This window comes from Cibotium barometz, chromosome 47 (assembly GCF_041138505.1).
Source record: "Cibotium barometz isolate CiBa-2024 chromosome 47, ASM4113850v1, whole genome shotgun sequence".
Taxonomy (NCBI): Eukaryota; Viridiplantae; Streptophyta; class Polypodiopsida; order Cyatheales; family Cibotiaceae; genus Cibotium; species Cibotium barometz.
Window position 1 is genome coordinate 36,208,413 of NC_141092.1, and position 18,347 is coordinate 36,226,759.

Here is an 18,347-nt window from a genome sequence, read left to right on the forward strand (position 1 = left end):
TTCCAAAAGATGTATGGAAATTGGAAGTGTAAGTGGATGTAGAAGAAGGTAGACTTTTCTCCACATTTGAAGAAGTGTGAAATGGCTTATGAAAAGGTACATTGGGCTGAATCCTCTTATACTTTGGCTCATAGAACTCCGCCAACCTCAGCCTCTTGGATAGTGCTTGGTCTTTGTGCCGAGACATCCGCTTTGATGTATGAATCTAGACCATGCACAAACTTCTTCAATCACATGCCTTCATTGAGTCCATCCACAAACATGGAGAGCTTCATGAACCTCTTGATGTACTCCCTAACCGACATGCCCTTGTGTGTGAGTTCATACCATTCTTCATGGTATCGGTCAAGAACCAAAGGTGACACAAATGTCATATTCATTTCATGCTTGAGTTCTTCCCAAGTATGTGGCATAACTCCTTCCTTGAGCATATGTCTCCACCATGTTGAAATTTGAGCATTGTGATGAGCTATGGTGGATTAAACACTAGAATCAACATCATTAACAAAGTGATTAGTAAATAATTAAGACTTAATTAGTGGGTAATTAGCAAAAAGATTAATATAAGCATGGATACTTAAAAACCAGCAAATTCTCATTAGGGCTATGCCTCAATTTATAGAGTTTACATCAAGCATCAAATCCCATTGATTTCTCCATGATTCACTCCACCTTTTTTCCCTGATTCTATCCACCTCTTCACTTTTCCCAGAATATCTCCCAGAATAACTCCACACTTCCCAGAATATCTCCACACTTCCTAAATCTTCTCATGTTACCCGTTATTCTCTCCCAGTAGATTCTTCTCACCTTTTCACAGGTTCTTTCACATTTACATCTTCTCTTTTACACCCTCTAACCAAGGGCTTGTTCCCGCACATACCCTATTCACTTGTATTTTCAACACCTCCCCTCAAGTGAATAATCCTAGCACACCTGGACCCTATACCAAGTTTCCCTCTTACTTGATAGCCCGCGACTAGTGCCTCAAGTCCCTAAACTCCATAGTCCTTGACACTCTCTCTCTCTATGTGTCCAAGGCTACTATAAGTGCCCGCGACCTTGACTAAAGTGCTCACACATACATCTACCACGTGGCCTACATCATCCAGTGGATCAGAGGTGGTTTTACTTTGTTGGGGCAGGTTACATTGGGTTGTGGGGTCTCTCTCTCTCTCTCTCTCTCAGAAAAGATGATCCGACTCCACTTCCTTTGGAGCCTCCATGAAGTTTGCCGATGTCGTTCCTTCTCCACTGGGTTTCGTTCCTTCTCCACTGGGTTTGCTGTAGTAGTCTCTCGCCATGTGTCCTGGCTTTCCACATTTGTGGCAAGTGAAGGTCCTTCCTCCTTCTCTGCCTCTTCCTCGTCCTCGTCCTCGAGAGAATCCTCCTCGGGTGAAGAATGCTTTTTCCTCTCCTGCTGTTGAGTCGAGCCCTTTCTTCTCTTTGCCTCTGCTCTCTTGCTCTAGTAGAGCTGCTTCTATCTCGTGTAGCTTCAATTCAGGTACATTCTTTAATGTTGCTATAATGTTTTCATAATCACCTTTGTCCACACTCTTCAGAAGCACTGCTAGTGCCTCATCATCTTCTACCTTTTTGCCAATAGGCTGCTTAATGCTTTTATATTTGTTCAAGTGTGTGATTAAAGGTTCACTTTCCTTCATGTCCAATTTGTAGAATTGCATTAACAGATTTATCTTTGAATTTTTTGCTTGTGTACCAAATAATTTATTGAGTTCATCCCATGCATCTTTTGCCCATTGTATCCCTGTGATGTGATGAATGATTTCATCATTTAAACTGAGTGCAATAAGTCCCAATGCTTTTTCATTCCTGCTCTTCCACTCATTTTCCCCTCTCTCTGGGCATTCATCTCTCCCTTCAACTAGTCCCCACAGATTTTTCCTCATGAGCAAATACATGGTTTTTGTTTGCCATGTATAAAACTGCTCCCATTAAATTTGGCTATTTTCTGTGCTAAACTCATGGTGATGTGAAGGGGGTCTTACCTCTTGATCCAATTTCAAGATTCAAGGGCAGTGTCTACCCTTTTACAACTCAATCTGGTGTTTAATAGATGATTACAACAAATTTATCAGCATAAAATCACCAGAAATTACACTAAATCAAGGGTAACCAATTTGTACGGAATGGTTGGAGTATCAAACCAACTCCGAATTGCAATCTGAAGTTATAGGGATCTGTATCAGATACCTAATGGTTAATTTAAATCCTCAATTGTACCAAAATAGAGTGATTAGCATTGATTAAACATTGATTAACAAATTAATCCACTGTTTTGTGTGCAAAAAACAAAGTATGTGGGGAGTCCAGATCTGGTGCCTTAGACTTCAAATGAGCTCAAATGCTTTCAAAGCCATCAATAGCAATGAGTCTAGTAGAGGATTAAGCCAAGAAACACAAGATTTGACCAAATATTGAAAGCTTAATCTCTGTTTTACCAAAGTCACCTACAGATTTGATGAAGAGCTTGGATCTCACTGTAGACTTGATGAAACTGAATTCTGTCTTCACCAGCTTGTAGAGAATGCTTTGGGCTAAGAGGAATTAGAGACCTTTGATTTGTGCAAGCTGCAATGTCAATTTCACTCAAAAAAAAAGGCACCGGCGAATTTCACAATTTCTCCTAAACGCCTTGGCGGTTTGCTGCGCCAGTTTGATGGACTTGAAGCCAAGTGGGTTGGCTACCATATGCTAGAAGGGTTTGCCCTAATTCTATGTGTGCAAGGTGAATGAGATCCTCCACTGGCTGGGGGTGAAGGGGTGAAGTGAAAAATAACTAAAATTTGGACTAATTAAATAATGGGCTCATAAACCTGATGGATTCTAGGCATGGCTTTGATACCATGTTGAAATTTGAGCATTGTGATGAGCTATGGTGGATCAAACACTAGAATCAACATCATTAACAAAGTGATTAGCAAATAATTAAGACATAATTAGTGGTAATTAGCAAATAAATTAATGTAGGCATGGATACTCAAAAACCAGCAAATTCTCATTAGGGCTATGCCTCTTTTTTTAGAGTTTACATCAAGCATCAAATCCCATGGATTTCTCCATGATTCACTCCACCTCTTTTCCCTAATTCTCTCCACCTCTTCACTTTTCCAAGAATATCTCCCAGAATAACTCCACACTTCCCAGAATATCTCCACACTTCCTAAATCTTCTCATGCTACCCTTTATTCTCTCCCAGTAGATTCTTCTCACCTTTTCATAGGTTCTTTCACATTTACATCTTCTCTTTTACAGCCTCTAACCAAGGGCTTGTTCCCGCACACACCCTATTCACTTGTATTTTCAACACACCATTGATGTGCATAGTCTTCCAAATGCAAGGATGCAAAATGCACTTTCTCCCTTTCACTTTTTGGATAGAGGTGAAAGTATGTATCCAACTTATTCATCCATTCTTCCAACTCATGTGGGGCTGAACCATTACCCTTCTTGAACTTAGAGAGTGAAATCTTGTCCTTTACATCCTTTGACATGGTTGACGATGCATTCTCATGATGGTGCGAGGGCTTGTGCTTTTGCATTTGCACAAAAGATCCAAGGAATTGTGCAAAATCCTTGTACTCCCTCTTGAGGAAATTTGGCATTTCCATCCACCTATAATGAGCTTCTCTTTGTCTCTCAATTAATGACATATGTTCCCAATCAAGCTCAACCACATCATCCATATCATACACCTCCTCTTCAAGCATGGAGAACTGATTTGCTTTGGGTTTCAAAGGTACTCTCCTCGGATCCCCAAAATTTGACTCCTCATGTCTGAATGTAGGTTCATGTTACTTTCCATGCAATTGAGAAGAACCCGCTTGGAATGTAGTAGGCTTCATCTCGCGCATAGAAGGCTTCCTAGCATCCGCCATGAATCCAAAAGTGACATTCTTGGTGGAATGCTCATGTGTTACCTTGGGAGAAACCTCTTATGCCATGGGTAGCTTGCCTTCCCTCCTACGGCCTTCAAAAGCTGTCCCAAATTGCTTGCCTTCATGTAAAGCACCATGACCACTATCATAGGAAGGTTGGCTCATTGGCTGAGCGACCCTCTCTTCCAAAACTTCCATCCTTGTAGCCATAGTGTCAAGCCTACCATTGACTTTCACCCTTGTAGTACCATTCATTTCCATCAGCATTTGCATGATCGAATCGATAGGGATGGTATGTGAAGATTGTGGGGTGTGCTTATGGGAACTTTCGACATTCAACTCCTCATTCCCTTCTCTTAAAGTATGCCCAAAAGTATCCCCTTCTCTTGAAGTGTGCCCAAGAGTATCCTTCGGGGGAGCATCCCGGGGGAGCATCCAAATTTCTTTTTCCATCATTGCCTCTTCATCCTCTAGCTCGTCGGAAGCCAAAGTCACTGGGGCGATCACCCAAGCCAGCATTAGGCAATGCGTCTCCAAATCGCTGCTTGAGAGTCGTGGCTTTGTTGTCGCCCACCATGACACCAGGGCTTTTGAGAAAGTCGGTGGCGCGGCTGGACTGGCTAATCTCGAGCTCAGAGCTGATCACCCCGTCGACGCCTAGGTACTCTTTGGCGAAGGGCTCAATCATGATGCGCAGGTTGGCCGTGAGAATGTATCGACTCCCAAAAGAGGAAAATACCCTCCACGTCTCCGGGTGGACATCTTCCACATAGAACTTGGGCAAGACCGCCCGCGCCACCGACACTACGTCCGCCTCCCTCACACCTGTGCATGACACAAAAACCATCAGCTTTATGGCCGCCGCCTCTCCGACACAACGTGGTACAAAAACTATGCGACCGGAGATAGCAACAACAGAGCAGCAAACCTCACCACGCTGGACGCCTCAAAGGCAAGCAGCATAAAGTATGGAAAGGAGCTGTTGCCCCTCACTATGGTCCCGTCTAGATCCAACACTACTGTCTGCTTCTCCCTACCCTCAGAGCTACATTGATACATAGATGAGAATAACTGCTTGGAGTTACACCTTGCAAAACCCCCCATTTTTGAAATGAAGAGACAAGCAGCAATTGCTATCTAATTAAGGATGTCGAACCGGATGACTTTGAATATGTTCCTCTCTAAGTTTTAGTTCTGATCATGGGTGAGATGAATGAGCCATGCCCCTCTCTTTATAGGGATTCTCTCTCTCTCTCTCTCTCTCTCTTCTCAATCACAGAAGAGCCATAACTAGTTGGAACACCTTGAGCTTCCATAGTTGGAACACCTTGAGCGTGCTTGTTGAGACAGCGAAGAAAAGGACAAATGTCATTTGAGATACAAAAGTCTTTAGTAGGTATATTGTATTTCACTTTCGGCCAGCACCCTTCTACTCTATTTCAAATTAGTGGTTGGCCTCTGCCTCTTCTTGATCTCCCAAGATATGCTCATTTGGTTGTTATGGTTGTTCACCTACCTTGCTTTGAGACTTGAGTTTGACTCTCCTTGGAATTTGACAAAAAAGAAATCCCCAAAATATCGCTTTTATTGCGAGGAGGCAAATTTGTGATGCATGGAAATGGTCTGTGCGCGCGCATTAGAATATGCTAATTTTGAGCAGAGACTCGAGAGGAAACGAGAGTCACGACTCACAATACCTTCCTTTTGGGCATAGTCACAAATTTTTAGTGTGCATTAAATGTGGCTGATTCAATTAACCCACATGGTGTATAAGGTTTTTAAGATTCTGCATACGTGATCACAAGAATGAGTCATCAAAACAAAGTGAAGTCGTAGGTTATCATTTTCAAAAATTCAAGGCAATTTCACATTAATATTCAACTCAAGAGCATAAAAGTGTTCAATGAGCTCTATAACTACTCAAAAACGGGATGCTTTTTGTAGTTACAACAAGAAAAGATTGAATTCACTCTGTGTGAATTCAAACTACTTAAAAGGGGAAAAGATTGAATTCACTCTGTGTGAATTCAAACTACTTAAAAGGGGGGTGTTGTTTCTAGTTACAAGAGAAGATTGTATTCACAGTGTGTCTATATCGCCAAAAAAATGCAAGAAATCCCAAACTTTTTTGGTCAAATATTTATTTGCCAAAAAATTTCCCAAAAGTTAACAAAATAATATTTTTTTGTAAAATCTCATTGCTTGCTTAAAAACCCACCCACATTTTTTGATCAAAGTTTAAATAACCTCAATAAACAAAAAGACAAATTACAGTACTTCATTTTTCGAGAAGATGAAAGGAAAGCAATATATTGCAAAGTAGTAATGTGTATTGACTATTTGATTATTTTTCTCTTATGAGAGTACAACACATAAATAAACAAATTACAATTAAGCATTACATCTGTTAGTATGGGTTCCATTGACTACATTTGAAAAACATGATGGTAGTGACCGATATAGTCCGACTAACCATTTTATACGTCTATTACTTACTTGAACATTATGATAATATAGGACCTATTTAGGACTAACCATTGTTTATGTCTATTACTTACTTGAACATTATGAGAATATAGGACCTATCATTTCATACATGTTTTAATTACTTAAATATAATAGAGATACTGCCATAAGATTATCATGAAAAATAGGGTTTTAGTTAGTTCTTATTACTGTTCATGAAAAAGATAACTTCTTTCCAGCCCAAAAGAATTTCATCATGTTCGTGATAATTATTTCTCATTTCTCTTATCACCAACTTTATTATTTTTTAAAGACAAAGTTATTAAATTTTGATGCTTTATGACTATCAAATGTTATATACAAGCATAGTGTTCAAAAAAGAGAGGTCAAAAATGGACCCCGATAACCATGTCAAATGTGAAAATCCAAAGTCGTGTTGAAACTAGAGTAAGAAATCTATGAAAGATGAGAAAGTACTACAAGGGGTCGAGACCATATAAACGGGAAGTTCCTGCTGACGGGATTACATGTGACATAAAGCATGTCGGCATATCTGTCTGAAAATAAAAGGATGCTAGAAAATTTCATTCGGTGGTGGTATGGATACCGGCAATATAGCAGGGTGATTTGCATCGCTAAAGATCACATCAAAGCACCATGATCGTGCTTTAGAGCTATGGTATCGTGCTTTCGTAGGAAGAATTGTACCCACTATCGTGATATACATAGCTTAATTAAAATTTTATCTTCAATTAGACATTCATAATTGACTTTTCATATCTTTCCAAACATATTTTTAAATTTACTTTTCCACGTCTTTCTAAACATGTATAATCAAGGCCGTGCACTGTTCTCTATATCTCCAAAAAGATATATGTAATCAATAACGTTTGTGGTCGGCTAAAACATGTGCTCTAGATCATTGGATGCATATGAATACTAGGATCGTGGTAAAGAAATACTGTGATCGCGATAAAGAAATACCATGATCGTGTTCTATTAAACAACGATTGTGGTATTTTTGCTTCTTCTCGAATGTTCATCACCAATGATCCATAAGTTTTCCAAATGAAAATTTCTAATAACATTTTCCAAATTATATATACCAAGATTGTAGTGATGGTTTAATAGAATTATATGAATACCACTATCATGAGTTTTCTAAAGCACTATGGTGGTTATTTACTATGATAAGAGTATTTTAAACCACGATCATGTTATTGGTAAAGCACTATGGTGGTTATTTACTATGATAAGAGTATTTTAAACCACGATCATGGTATTGGTAAAGCACTATGGTGGTTATTTACTATGATAAGAGTATTTTAAACCACGATCATGTTATTGGTAAAGCACTATGGTGGTTATTTACTATGATAAGAGTATTTTAAACCACGATCATGGTATTGGTAAAGCACTATTATAGTTTTTGAAGCACGATCATGGTCTCTCATTTCATGCCACATGGACGCATGAGAATTAATCCTCTTATTATTCTCGTATTCATGGTTATTATTTGCTTGATTTGCAATTGTAGAGCTATCCACCTATTAACACATATGTATTCTTGCTTACTGTTTTCCCCTCTTCAGCATTGTCCTTCCTACTCCTAGTAGTTCAGGTGGGTCAAACACCATTGCATCCCTTATATGAAAGCTATTAGTAGAGGAGGTCAGCAAGATTCATAACGTTGGTGTGGACTCGACCATTACTCCACATTTGGTCTTCACCTTGAGAGAATGTTGAACATCTTTTTAGCATTTACTCTATCACAAAGGTGGACCAATGGGCCACAGAAGCATATGCCACACATTAGTCCTGTGGGTAGATTATTGTACTACAGCGAGGTGGATGCAATTCCTGAAATCAACGAAGGAGTTATCTAAAGGTTGTTCGTGGATAGACAAAGAGCCTTGCCTTCCCTAGGGAGAGCACCCACTCCCATATCTAGGTGCTCTTACCGCCCATATTTTTACAGCAAATATTTGAGTGTTTATGGGAGGCTGATGTACAATCACTAGACTCCCACATATGTCACGATGCAGTTTTATGAGGAGTTTATTTTGGGGAGGCAGGTTGACTACTCTACTGTTAGGCCAAGCGGAGAAGCTGGGAGAGGTTGCATGGGCAAGCAGCATTAGCACATTCCAAGACCCTCGATAGCTACATTTGTCCCTATATCTGATGTACATGCACTAGAAACATAGATTAGCAAGGATGTACACTAACATAGGTACTGTTGACAACAAGCTAGTGGAAAGGTGACTACTAATACACATATTAGTAACTGTTAACTAGCATACAGGTAACTGTTAACTAGCATACAGGTAACTGTTAACTAGCATACTGGTAACTGTTAGCTAGCATACAGGAGACTATTAACTAACTAACTAGAGAGAACATAATAGGTGCCTCTTTGTTTTCCCAGTGAAAAGAAGACTGATATACTGTTAACTACCATACTGGGGATTGTTAACTAGCATACTGCTAACTGTTAACTAGCTTACCAGGGATTGTTAACTAGCAGTAGTAACTGTTAGCTAGCATACAGGTGACTGTATGCTAGCATACAGGTGATTGTTAACTAGCATACCATGGAGTGTTAACTAGCACTGGTAACTGTTAACTAGCAGTAGTAACTGTTAGCTAGCATACAGGTGCCTGTTAACTAGCATACCATGGAGTGTTAACTAGCACTGGTAACTGTTAACTAGCATACAAGTGACTATTAACTAAACATATTGACTAACTAGAGAGAATAGGTGACTGTTGCAACTAATCAACAGGTGACTCATTTGAACAAACAACACTCTTTCATAAACTATACATGTTAGTTTATACACACCTTGATAGACTGCACATTCTTTGAATGTATATTCATTGTAATGATTACATATTGGGCCAAAAATGTACAAAAGCCCCTCGAAAAGGCCGCATGGAGAGACGGAATAACTCTCTCACTTGTAGCAAGAGTAGTATGATCCACAATTAGCTCAATCCAATGGGATTTGCATCCCTTTCGGAGCTAGGGATTCAACCCGTACCGGTGCACAAAAGCTTATCCATTTGATGGAGAGAGTGCTAAGAAAACTACTACTAATGACATAGACTCAACACACACTCAAGCTCAATCTTGCTATTGCTCACTCAACTCCACATTCCACTCATCCATACATCCAAACAAGAAGAAAGCTTAGCTATTGCTTACACAAGATCAAAGCATTCTTCATTCTCAAATACTCATTTCCCTAGCATGCACACAACCCTTGAAGCTATCAATAAGAAATATGCACACTAGAGAATTGACATGAGAAGAGAGACAAATATCAACTCATTGCATTGAATTAACAAAAGAATAGAACTTACAACAATGTAGATGGGGAGAGAGAAGAGCTTGCACCTCTATGGAAGAAGAGGAAGAGCTAGTCTCAAGAGAGCTCAAACATGAGTTTTCCCAATGTGTCCATAAGCTCTCAAATGAGCCACTTTTTATACAAAAACTCTAAAACTCCCAAAAGTTTCCATGTGGGATTATTGTCAAACCCACTCCCACACATCCACAACTTGGAACTCTTTTCAAGAGCCCTAAGTGTCTTTTTTTGTTGCATCCTTGTATTGATCTTCATTCGTCATGCAACACTCCCCCCTTCCTATTTTGCGCACGTCCTCGAGCGCGGTAGTAGCAAGAGCTGCAACAAAAAAACAATGGATACAAGTAAAGTCTCTTATTGAAAGAAAAGAAAAGAAAAATCAGCAATGATAATTTCACACGTGAGCATACAAGTGCAAGGCTGATTAAAGTTTTAATGAGTACTAAAATAGGTGAGTAAAGACTAGTCAAAGTGAGACTTAAGTGGTAGATAGTGCTATGCAAAGGCAAGTGTGCTTTGTACACCGCCAGTTATGACCGCAGTCTCAATGTCCTACAAGTATGTAAGTTATTCCTAAGTGGCAAACCTACTCCTAAATATGAGCAAAGGTGATTGGAACTCTCTTTTTTCTTTTTTTTCTTTTTTTTTTTGATATGTGTGTAGAAGGTGATAAAGATTAAGGTTCTATCCCAAAGAGACCCAAGCAATGGCCAAGAGACCTCCGCCAAGAGAATCTAAAGATCGCTAAGTATCTCAAAGGCGACCGACCCTTTTTCTTTCTTTTATGACCTAAGGAGTACCCCATGAAGATGAGGGCATCGGTCTCGAGGGCCCATAGTGTACCCCAGAGTCCTACCAACATCCATCAAGGCGATAGATTCCTCAAAGGTCTTTTTCTGAAGCTTTTAGACATCAGTGTTCACCCCATGGAAACCAAGGCATCGGCCCCAAGGTGCTAAGACAACCCCAGGTCCTACCAAGCATTTCTCATGGCTGTAGACACGTCATGTCTCAATTTACTTTGGGTATATATTTTTGTAGGGTATAATTTTTTTTATAAATTATTATTACTCCTAGCACCTAGCTCATATCTAAGAGGTAGCCACCACTACGGATAACTAATATACCTTGAAAGCATAAGAACTTGGCATATTCCATTGGTATATATCCTACACTGTCTTTAGATAGAAATATCTTTTACTAAGTCTTCTAAGACTCTAGAGTTTACTCACCATATTTTAACAACTAATTAAAAACTTAAACCAGCCAACATTGTGTGAACATGCAAACCATATATTCGAAAGATAAGAGCACATAAAGAAATAAAGATTAAGATTTGAATACACCTGTTGTAGTGCCCCATTGATGTTGTTCGTTTGCATTGATGCATTGCTGATTTTGTGCAGATTACTCCTCCTTGATCTTTGTAAGCGTAGCATGTCTCCCCCCTTCCTAATTTGTGTGCATGATAGGTGGACTAGTGGGGCGTGTTTTGATGCTCTTGTTTTAGCGAAGATTTCTGCAAAATTTATATTAACAAACAAGAAAAGAAAAGAAAAAAATAAAATTTGCCATTGGTGCCAAACACCGAGGGGAAAAACCCAGTGGGATAAAAGTGCCCTGGCTTATCGGTCTTATTATGGAGTCACTGAACTTACCTTTGCGCTGGTGGTGGATCCGTGTCCTCGTCTGCTGGAAAGATGGTATCAATTTCCTCAGGATGCAGAGACAACCCCTCACAAAAACCTGCCGCTGGAGAAGGTGGTAGAGGAAGGAGTGCTTCCTCACTAAAATATGGCATTGGTTCTATGGGAAGGTTAATCAGACAGTTTCGATTTTGGAACTGCGCAATATAGGTACTCATATTTATCCAATATTGACATGTTGAGGCCTGGGGAAGGAGGGCTTGCAAGATCGGTGGTTGCAAGTCATTTAGGCTTGTATCCCTCCATTGTTGTGCTTGGACCTCCTCAGGTAATCTACGTTGATTTGGTCCTCTCTCTGGTATTCTCACATTAAGAAGATTATGGCGTTGGGGTGTAACTCCCACAATTTGCTTCATTAAGCCCGTGCCATATCGTCTAAAGTAAGAGCGGCATATCCAACAAATATGTGAAGCTTCTCTAATACAAGCCGTGCACACTCTTGACAATGTGGAAATGGGTGATGCTGTTGATAGAATAATGTGACAAAGTGATGCCCACAGCAATTTTCACCTAAGGGAGCATAGAAGTACCTAGAATGTGTTTGAAACGGAGGAGCACTATAACCCCCGCGATGATCTGGTCGAGTACTATCGGGGTCAATGCATGGTGGACATGTATCTCACCAAATATCCATCAGGAGTTATCTGGACGTAGAACAATGAAATTTAGAACACTCATATCCATCATGACAATTTCAATCACAAACAAGATTATCTCAAAGAGAACACATCTTCTAAAGGCATAAGGAACTACATTATTCAAACATTGATTTACCAAAGAGCTTTAATTGTAGTGTTAATGCCTTATCTTTAGTTTTTGGTATATCCTTTTTAAGAGGTGGAAACTTTAGCAATTGTCTTGGAATTTGAGCAAGATAAGAGGTTTTAGGCATTGAAATGCTAGAATCTATGCTCAAATGAGACTCATTTGGACTTGTCGTAGGTACACAAGTTGATGGTTGAATTGTGTAACAAGGAGAAATCGGGACAACCGGTGTTTCAATACATGTTTTAGGAAGATTAACACAAGTAGTTTTGTAGGTGCTATCACAGCCACCTTTCCTTTCTTGAAGAGTTTGTGTTGATTTCTTTTGCACCCACTGATATGGAAAATCAAGGGTGGCTTTTGGACTCTTTCTGAAGCACTCTGTTACCCCTAGCAAAGCATGGCATTTTGGAAGCCAAATTGCTGTTGCACCCTCATAATAGCCTTGTGCTTTAAGAACATGTTTTGGGACCCATCGATTAACAATCCGAGTTTTAGGCTTGGAAATGATGTGCTTCTTAAGAGGCTTAGCAACTGGACTAGATGGTACAAGTTTGTACGCATCTTTGGGTAGCCACATTGATAATTCCTTCTTACCTGGCCTTCTTTGAGCAGCAACTAGAGTAGTTGGAACATGCCAGCCATGGCCCTCACTTGAGTACTCATCAATTATCCACATCATTTGTTTTGGAGCTTCAAGAGCAGATTTTGATTGTGGGTTGGGTAAGGTATGTTGAAATTTGAGCAAAATGATGAGCTATGGCGGATCAAACACTAGAATCAGCATAATTAACAAAGTGATTAGCAAGTGATTAAGATGTAATTAGTGAATAATTAGCACATAGATTAATGTAGGCATGGATACTCAAAAACCAGCAAATTCTCATTAGGGCTATGCCTCAATTTATAGTGTTTACATCAAGCATCAAATCCCCTTGATTTCTCCATGATTTACTCCCAGAATATCTCCACCTCTTGCCTGATTCTCTCCACCTCTTCTCTTTTCCCTGAATATCTCCTAGAATATCTCCACACTCCTAAATTCCCTCATGCTACCCATTATTCTCTCCCAGTAGATTCTTCTAACCTTTTCACAGGTTCTTTCACAATTACATCTCCTCTTTTACAGACTCTAACCAAGAGCTTGTTCCCACACACACCCTATTCACTTGTATATTTCAACACCTCCCCTCAAGTGAATAATCCTAACACACCTGGACCCTGTATCAAGTTTCCCTCTTACTTGATAGCCCGCGACCAGTGCCTCAAGTCCCTAAACTCCATAGTCCTTGACACTCTCTCTCTCTATGTGTCCAAGGCTACTATAAGTGCCCGTGACCTTGACTAAAGTGTTCACACATACATCTACCACTTGGCCTACATCATCGGTGGCTCAGAGGTGGTTTTACTTTATTGGGGCAGGTTACATTGGGTTGTGGGTTCTCTCTCTCTCTCTCTCAGGAAAGATGATCCGACTCCACTTCTCTTGGAGCCTCCATGAAGTTTGCCGATGTCGTTCCTTCTTCACTGGGTTTGCTGTAGCAGTCTCTCGCCATGTGTCCTGGCTTTCCACATTTGTGGCAAGTGAAGGTCCTCCCTCCTACTCTGCCTCTTCCTCGTCCTCGTCCTCGAGAGAATCCTCCTCGTGTGAAGAATGCTTTTTCCTCTCCTGCTGTTGAGTCGAGCTCTTTCTTCTCTTTGCCTCTGCTCTCTTGCTCCAGTAGAGCTGCTTCTATCTCGTGTATCTTCAGTTCAGGCACATTCTTTAGTGTTGCTACAATGTTTTCATAATCTCCTTTATCCACACTCTTCAAAAGTACAGCTAATGCTTCATCATCTTCTACCTTTTTGCCAATAGCTGCCAGCTGTTGCTTAATGCTTTTATATTTGTTCAAGTGTGTGATTAAGGGTTCACTTTCCTTCATGTCCAATTTGTAAAACTGCATTAATAGATTTATCTTGGAATTTTTTGCTTGTGTACCAAATAATTTATTGAGTTCATCCCATGCATCTTTTGCCCACTGTATCCCTGTGATATGGTGAATGATCTCATCATTTAAACTGAGTGCAATAAGCCCCAATGCTTTTTCATTCCTACACTTCCACTCATTTTCCCCTCTCTCTGGGCATTCATCTCTCCCTTCAACTAATCCCCACAGATTTTTCCTCATCAGCAAATACATGGTTTTTGTTTGCCATGTATAAAACTGTTCTCCATTAAATTTGGCTATTTCCTGTGCTGAATTCATGGTGATGTGAAGGGGGTCTTACCTCTTGATCCAAATTCAAGATTCAAGGGCAGTGTCTACCCTTTTACAACTCAATCTGGTGTTTAATAGATGATTACAATAATTTTATCAGCATAAAATCACCAGAAATTACATTAAATTGAGAGTAACCAATTTGTACGGGATGATTGGAGTATCAAACCAACTCCGATTTGCAATCTGAAGCTTTAGGGATCTGCAGATTTGATGAAGAGCTTGGATCTCTCTGTAGACTTGATGAAATTGATTTCTGTCTTCACCAGCTTGTAGAGCATGCTTGATTACCCCTTGGGCTAGGAGGAATTAGCTCAATTTGATTGGAGGAGCTCAAGATCTGCAAAATACCCAGAAAATGCAGCGCTGAAAAAAACGCGTAGATCTCCTGAATGCGCCGGCGGTTTGCTACGATTTCTTGATAGGCTTGAAGCCAAAGACCTTAGCTAGCTTGTGTAAGAATCTTATGCCCTAATTTTGAGTGTGCTAGATGCTAGAGACCCTCCACTGGCTGGGGGTGAAGGGGAAGAGTGAAAACTCACTAAAAACTGATTTTTTTTGCTAATTATCTTACTAATCCTGATTAATTCACTAATGGGCTCATAAATCTAGTTGATTCTAGGCATGGCTCTGATACCATGTTGAAATTTGAGCAAAATGATGAGCTATGGCGGATCAAACACTAGAATCAGCATAATTAACAAAGTGATTAGCAAGTGATTAAGACGTAATTAGTGAATAATTAGCACATAGATTAATGTAGGCATGGATACTCAAAAACCAGCAAATTCTCATTAGGGCTATGCCTCAATTTATAGTGTTTACATCAAGCATCAAATCCCCTTGATTTCTCCATGATTTACTCCCAGAATATCTCCACCTCTTGCCTGATTCTCTCCACCTCTTCTCTTTTCCCTGAATATCTCCCAGAATATCTCCACACTCCTAAATTCCCTCATGCTACCCATTATTCTCTCCCAGTAGATTCTTCTAACCTTTTCACAGGTTCTTTCACAATTACATCTCCTCTTTTACAGACTCTAACCAAGAGCTTGTTCCCACACACACCCTATTCACTTGTATATTTCAACAAGGTAGAAACATTACCCCTTTGACACGATAAAGCTCGTGGTGTAGCAGATCCCAAGATGCAATCAGAATCAATTTGCAACTTGTATTGTCTATTCTTCCAATCTAATGAGCAATTGGTAGCACTTAACCATGATCTACCGAGAACAACCTCTACTACTGCCTTGGACTTACGTGCCACATAAAAGGACACTGACATCTGGTGATTTTGAATGGTCATCATAATGACACATTTTCCCTCTATAGGGTTATCTTCTCCAGAGAAGCTTCGTAGGTCCACAGGAATTTGCACAAGTGGTGGTTGACCCAAGGCTATCCAGGTGTCAAACGAGAGAACATTATAATCTGCACCAGAGTCAATTAAGGCAGAGACAAAGTAGGTAGTCTCATGAAGATGAAGGCACAGTTGAATATTGAATGGTTCGACATATGGCTCATCAGTAGCCAACTGTATGGCTAACATAGAAGCTTTGCGACGCTCCTTGGCTTTGGCAACTCTAGCTTTAGCCTCCTCTTGAGCCTAACGTTTAAGTAGGTCAAGTGCTTCTTTCCGTGTTTGTGCAGCATGCATCTGTTGAAGCATGGCTTCAGTTAATGGTTCATTGTATTTCTTGAGACGACTTCCATTAATGAAGTTAGGCATTTGCTCACCGTCTAGTGTCTCTAAACGCACTGCACCACTTGGAGTAAGCTCATTAATCACAAACGGTCCTAAGCCACATTTTTTGAGCTTTCTCTTATGTTTCTTAACTGTGTATAAGAGAACCAGGTCTCCTTTTTTGAATCGGCCAGTTGTTACATTTCTATCATACCATTGCTTTTGTCTCCTCTTCTCGGCATACATCCCCATTACCGCCAGTAAGCGGGTCTCATCAAGCTTTTCCAATTCTTCAACACGTTGTGAAAGCTCATGACCAGTCCAATCCAATTGTTTAGCTACTCGTAGAGTAGGTACAAGAAATTCAATGGGAAGAATTGCATCTAGCCCAAAAGCAAGTTCAAATGGGGTTGTGCCCACAGATGTTTTATAGGCTGTCCTATATGCCCAGAGAACTGAGTGCAACTTTTGCTCCCAATCAGTCCTATGTCCCTCAACAATCTTTGTGAGTGCTGTGCAGAGAATCTTGTTAGTACTCTCAGCTTGTCCATTGGTCTGGGGATGATAGGGTGCAGAACGCTTGTGAATTACCATAAATTCTTGAAGCAAAAATTCTATGACTTCATTTACAAAGTGTACACCTTGATCACTAACGATCTCAATAGGTAAGCCATAGCGTGTAAACACGTACTCATACAAGAATTTGGCTGTGATTCTGGCATCATTTTTGACTGTTGCCTTTGCCTCTACCCATTTGGTCAAATAGTCAGTTGCGACTATAATATATTCTGCATGCGTGTTACGAGCTGGAGGTTTAATGGGACCGACAAAATCAATACCCCATTTTGCAAAAGCACGTGTGCTCAACATAGGCCGCAATGGCATATTGTCCTTTGTGATGGGAGGTTTGGTCCTTTGACAATCGTCACAACGTTTCACATATTCTTCGGCATCCATTTGTAAGGTTGGCCACCAAAGCCCAGACCACCTAATCAACTTCGCTGTGGTATTGCCAGAAAAGTGTCCACCCCCAACACCTGCATGTGCATGAGTTAAGATTTTCATATAGTCAGCTTCACATACACACATGCGTAAGTTGCCATCCTTGCCCTTCTTGTAGAGTTAGCCCTCTATCAGCATATAGTTTGCCGCTTCAATTTTAATAGCCTGCTTTCGATGTTTAGGAATTGTTTGATCCAAATGACCATGCTGAAGATAGTCCACAATATACTTACTCCAACTTGGTGTAGTTGAAATTTGGAATAATGTGACATTATGAATTGGCTTCTGAATTTTACATAAAGCACAGTTATGAACAAATGTTTCAGCATCTGCATACATGGTAGGCCACCATTGCCCATCTTGAGATATACGTCGCACACAAGTTGTAGCTGATGCATGGATTCCATCGATACCCGCATGTGCCCATTCCAAGATCTCGTCATATTGGTCGGGGTTAGGTATAAGCCTCAACACTCCATCATTACCCTGACGATATAATCTCCCTGAATGGTCGCCATAGGTCCACATTAGGACCCGCTAGTTGTATCTGCCCACTTGTCAAAATTTCTAAAATGGATTCAGACCATCTAGGAGCTGTCTCTACGAGGAAAAAACTTGAATGGTCGCCATAGGTCCACATTAGGACCCGCTAGTTGTATCTGCCCACTTGTCAAAATTTCTAAAATGGATTCAGACCATCTAGGAGCTGTCTCTACGAGGAAAAGTGTTGAATCTAACATATCATCATCCACACCCACAGGAGCTTCGCCAGAGGTGATTCGAGACAAATGATCTGCCCTTAGATGAGTTGTTCCTTTTCGAACTGCCACTTCAAAATCAAACTCAAGAAGGATGATAAACCACCTTACTATCCTTCCAGTTGCACAAGGCTTATTCACCAAATATAGCAATGCTTGATGGTCCACAAAAAATATGAATTTATTTGCCAAAAGGTAATGGCGAAACTTTTTCACTGCATATATCATGGACAATCCTTCTCTTTCTGTTGTGGTGTAATTCTTCTCAGCATTGTTCAACTGTCGACTAGCATATGAGATTGGGAAATCCTTATTGTGTTCTCCAGATTGAGCCAAAATACATCCAATTGCAAAGTTGGAAGCATCAATATGGACATGAAAGATTTGGTTCCAATCTGGTGCCCGTAAAATGGGTGCAGTCACTAATGCTTG